Below are 5,839 nucleotides of genomic sequence, written 5' to 3'. Positions count from 1 at the left end.
AACTGAACGAAATGGTATGATAAACAATTCATTCGAAAGATAAAATGTCTACGCGTTATATACTTGTTACTTTTTGATCCAAAAACTTGTTTCAATAGTCTTAAAATTGCTTTCAAAACAGGCTATTGAAATCACCAATCGGTATATAAGCGAGCGGCGCTCGGAAATCCACTCAGTTCTAATTGAACAGCGATTGGAGCATGTTGTCGCTGTTGCGGTGAAGCTCTTTATTTATCATGAAAGCGCGGATGAACGGTGTCACCAAGAGCCTGTTTGTGCACCCTATGCCAGAAGGGAACCTATCAGGAGGAGAGTGATGCCACAAACGGTTCCCTGGGAAGACATCGCTACACACACATACACGCGCGGCTATTAACAGGTGGTTATCGAGTTGGCATTAACCACTGGTGGGCTTCCAGTATCGAGGAAAATGTGGAAATATCTAATCGTTACTGAGAATAATCTGCCAGTTCCTCTGGGAATTCTCCAAATATATTCATGTGAAAGAGTTTAATTGAATGTTTTCTATCCATGTTACACTGTGACCAAATATGTTTCAATCAAGTGCTATTAACAGGTGGTTATCGAGTTGGCATTAACCAATGGTGGGCTTCCAGTATCGAGGAAAATGTGGAAATATCTAATCGTTACTGAAAATAATCTGCCAGTTCCTTTGGGAATTTTCAAAATATATTCATGTGAAAGAGTTTAATTGAATGTTTTCTATCCATGTAACACTGTGACCAAATACATTTGGTTTTGTGGTTTTTCAATCAATCGCAATTAACAGGATAGCTTCAGAAGATTATTCTTCCCCATCAGTAGGATATTTCCGTATCCAATATTGTATGCGCCCGCAATCGATTATTGCTCAGTCGCCGAAAGTTCCGAGCTCAGAGAGTTCATTCCCCTCTAGTTTGCCTTCCAAATTGCCATCGTAAACCACACCTTCTCTCGGTTCAATCACACACAAAAAGCATACTTAAGCGATATTCTGGTGGTGAGACACATTCATTTTTCGTGAGGACATCGACAAGACAACATCGTTGCCTAACGTGCTGGAGGAGGTGGACGGCGAAGGATCGACACATACACGCGCAGAACTCTTTCCGTTAGGATGCCATTCAGCATCGAGAAAGTTCCGGAAAGATCTAATCATTGCTGGAAAATAATCTGCCAGTTCCTTTGGGAATTTTCAAAATATATTCATGTGAAAGAGTTTAATTGAATGTTTTCTATCCATGTAACACTGTGACCAAATATGTTTCAATCAAGTGCTATTAACAGGTGGTTATCGAGTTGGCATTAACCACTGGTGGGCTTCCAGTATCGAGGAAAATGTGGAAATATCTAATCGTTACTTAAAATAATCTGCCAGTTCCTTTGGGAATTTTCAAAATATATTCATGTGAAAGAGTTTAATTGAATGTTTTCTACCCATGTTACACTGTGACCAAATATGTTTCAATCAAGTGCTATTAACAGGTGGTTATCGAGTTGGCATTAACCACTGGTGGGCTTCCAGTATTGAGGAAAATGTGGAAATATCTAATCGTTACTGAAAATAATCTGGCAGTTCCTTTGGGAATTGTCAAAATATATTCATGTGAAAGAGTTTAATTGAATGTTTTCTATCCACTGTTTTCTATAACACTGTGACCAAATACATTTGGTTTTGTGGTTTTTCAATCAATCGCAATTAACAGGATAGCTTCAGAAGATTATTGTTCCCCATCAGTAGGATATTTCCTTATCCAATATTGTATGCGCCCGCAATCGATTATTGCTCAGTCGCCGAAAGTTCCGAGCTCAGAGAGTTCTTTCCCCTCTAGTTTGCCTTCCAAATTGCCATCGTAAACCACACCTTCTCTCGATTCAATCACACACAAAAAGCATACTTAAGCGATATTCTGGTGGTGAGACACATTCATTTTTCGTGAGGACATCGACAAGACAACATCGTTGCCTAACGTGCTGGAGGAGGTGGACGGCGAAGGATCGACACATACACGCGCAGAACTCTTTCCGTTAGGATGCCATTCAGCATCGAGAAAGTTCCGGAAAGATCTAATCATTGCTGGAAAATAATCTGCCAGTTCCTTTGGGAATTTTCAAAATATATTCATGTGAAAGAGTTTAATTGAATGTTTTCTATCCATGTTACACTGTGACCAAATATGTTTCAACCAAGTGCTATTAACAGGTGGTTATCGAGTTGGCATTAACCACTGGTGGGCTTCCAGTATCGAGGAAAATGTGGAAATATCTAATCGTTACTGAAAATAATCTGCCAGTTCCTTTGGGAATTTTCAAAATATATTCATGTGAATGAATTTAATTGTATGTTTTCTATCCATGTAACACTGTGACCAAATATGTTTTAATCAAGTGCTATTAACAGGTGGTTATCGAGTTGGCATTAACCACTGGTGGGCTTCCAGTATCGAGGAAAATGTGGAAATAACTAATCGTTACTGAAAATAATCTGCCAGTTCCTCTGGGAATTTTCAAAATATATTCATGTGAAAGAGTTTAATTGAATGTTTTCTATCCATGTAACACTGTGACCAAATATGTTTCAATCAAGTGCTATTAACAGGTGGTTATCGAATTAGCATTAACCACTGGTGGGCTTCCAGTATCGAGGAAAATGTGGAAATATCTAATCGTTACTGAAAATAATCTGCCAGTTCCTTTGGGAATTTTCAAAATATATTCAATCAATCGCAATCAACAGGATAGCTTCTGAAGATTATTCTTCCCCATCAGTAGGATATTTCCGTATCCAATATTGGATGCATAAAACCTTGTGCCTCCAACGTAACGCTCTCGTTTTCGAAGTTCTCCAAATATTCATTCATTCAGAATGAATTCAGATTCAACTTCATACAAATGATCTCTAAATCAACGATAGTCCTACGTCACCCTTGCGGTTATACCATAGATATAACCCACTTCCTGTTTTTTCCTATCACAAACTGTTTTTTCCACGACACTTAAGTGTCTATTTACTAGCCTGTAAATCGTATAGGTTTTAATAGATTTACATAATAAATTATAGTTCACCTTTACTTTTAAAATTCAACTGATTCCAATTTAAATCACGTATTTAATATTTTCCAATCACCAATTAACCAAATCACCGCTTTTTGTATAATTTCTGTTTTGTTTATGTTTACGTTTTTTCCTACTGTCGCTTTCTCCCATACTTCCCAGATCATCCGTTAGAGTTGCGTTACACACCGTCACAGACCTGTTCGAGGGGCTGGTGCGGCGAACAGCTATATTTTTTATATTTTTTCTGAAAAGCTGAGGATTTTTCACATAACATGTGTGGGAACCAAAGAGACGTTTTTTTTCGTTTTTAAGTTATGATTTTTCAAAGTTAACCGATGGTCCAAAAAATCATTTTCTTTTTTTTTTCTTAAAATGACTTTGTTAAAAAATTTATTACTTTTGAACTACTGAACCGATTCAGATATATATCAAATTAAAGCCAATTGCCCAATCTTTTTTGAAAAAATTACACATTTGCACATTACACATTAATTGATCTTAGTCGCATACATCCAATCCAGACGCATAGAAATATTGAACGTAGACCGAAAACATTTTAACTTTGAAAAATAATAACTTAAAAACGAAAAATAACACATCTCTGATTTTTGGATATTTTATGTAAAAAACTTAACTTTCAAGAAAAAAATATAAAAAAATACAGCATCTGTGCGTGCTAGCCATTTATTAGGAATCACCCAACATGCAGCAATACGGCACACACGACTTGCCTCGTAAACAATACCTACTCGAATGATGGCTGCACTCGATAATAACGCAAAGGAAAAAAAATCAAACCTATTTTAACAAATTAAAACTGCCTTAGAACCGACTAATTTGATAGAGAATAGTTGGCCTCATACAAACTAATGTCGTATCTAGATGTCGACACCATTCCACCGTCAACGCGCATAGCAACGAAGTGAACTCACTAGAATACGAGCAGTAAACCGACGGACGAAGTGAACTCACTAGAATACGAGAAGTAAACCGATGGTTGAGTGCTGAGTGGATGGTGTGTTGTCACTTATACATTAGACTTAAGGCCCATTTATACGTTGCTAGTAGCTGACTTGACAGTGAGCAGCTACTGGGCCGGTGAACTCGCTTGATAATTGATTGACTCGCCTTGTCCGTTCACACAGTGTGAGCTGCTGACGAGGAATTAGATACCACATCATTGGCTTACCAGGGATGCCAGATAATTTTTCAAATGTCCATCAAATAGTCAGAAACAGCAATCGGGTCGAATTTGACAGTTGATTGATCCGAAATCGACTTATCTATTGGCAGTTTTCGTCTCAGATTTTCAGTTGCATTTATTATTACACTATTTTATCGCGAAATACACGCTGACCGTGTATAAAAATGCTTTGTGCTGAATTTCTTGGGTCAGGAATTGGGTGCAATGAAAAGGAGCAACAAACACAATATTGAAGGACGTCGTACTCTACGATGATGATCCTCTAGTGCGAGTGCGAGTAAATTCAAAAAACTTTGAAGTAGCTCGCACGCCGAATCACACATGACACTAACTGGCATGATGTTACGATCGCGTATTAAGAGGTGGCTGTTCCGGACAGACCGAAAGAAATACGCGATACGTACATTAAACTACAAATTAAAATATCTTTATTGCGGGACTTTAAAACATGTGTTGTTGCAACTAATATCACACACTGACTGACTTGAATGACATACCGTCTGACGTACAGCTTCCGTTATAGCAGCGTCGACGTGATGACAGCTGAACTGCCATCAGTGAGCCTTTTATGGGAGCAAGGTTTCCACGTTCCCAACACATGATGTGTTCACACGGTGTGAGTAGCTGCACTGCAGTAACTGACTAGACCGACTCGTATGTTTACTAGCACCGTCTGAACCCGACTTTATGCATGCTGTGCAATTATCCGATAGCGTGGCTCATGCCACACATCTTCCCCCTTCTCACAGGAAAAAAAACGAAAAAAAAATCATTTCATCCTCAAATAAAAAGTTTTTAAATTTGACTTTATTAACGTTAACCTTCCTGTGCTCGCGTGCAAAATCATAACGCGTATACTCGCGCACGGTGTCACAGACCGAAAGTTTAACTTCTCTGTAATGTTGCCATTGTGTATTTTTCAGGCTTTGTTGGCACTTATTTGAAGAAGAGGGTACGATTGAATGAAAAAACTCAAAAAATAAGTTTTCTTCGTCTTTATTATGTTTTAATAGTCATCTACTTTAGCCTCCTCAAAACAGAGTAATTTTCGATACTCCAAAACAAATAACGAAATTCAAAATTTTCACTGTTATTAATTAAAAGTAAGCAACTGAATATAATTCATGGAAGTATAAAGAGTTATAAAATAACATAAAAACGTATTAATCGATTGTGGTTTCATTGGAGTAAGAATCAGAACATAGCATAACTGCAGACTCGGAACAAACATATTTTTTTACATTTCATGCAGTTGTTGTGTGTTTTTCGGGTCTTTTATCGAATAAAATAATGTATAACGACTGTCTAGATAATTACCAGATGATGAAGGTTCTGGAATATGAAGTTTGCATATTACTCGTCTCTGTATTCTTGGTAAACTAAGAATTATTTCCTTTTTTTAGATGGGGCATAAAAAGATGATATAAAATTCCTTTTAATTCCTTATAAACTTCCTTTTCTTTTTCTTGTTTTCTTGTCGATATTTTCCATTATAAAAAAATATCCCCGAAACCGTAACTGTTAAAAATTACCATAAGCCACCGATTAGTTTATAGTTTACTGTTAACAATTCTTCCA

Source organism: Toxorhynchites rutilus, chromosome 1, assembly GCF_029784135.1.
Source record: "Toxorhynchites rutilus septentrionalis strain SRP chromosome 1, ASM2978413v1, whole genome shotgun sequence".
Taxonomy (NCBI): domain Eukaryota; kingdom Metazoa; phylum Arthropoda; class Insecta; order Diptera; family Culicidae; genus Toxorhynchites; species Toxorhynchites rutilus.
Note: the sequence above shows the minus strand (reverse complement) of the source record.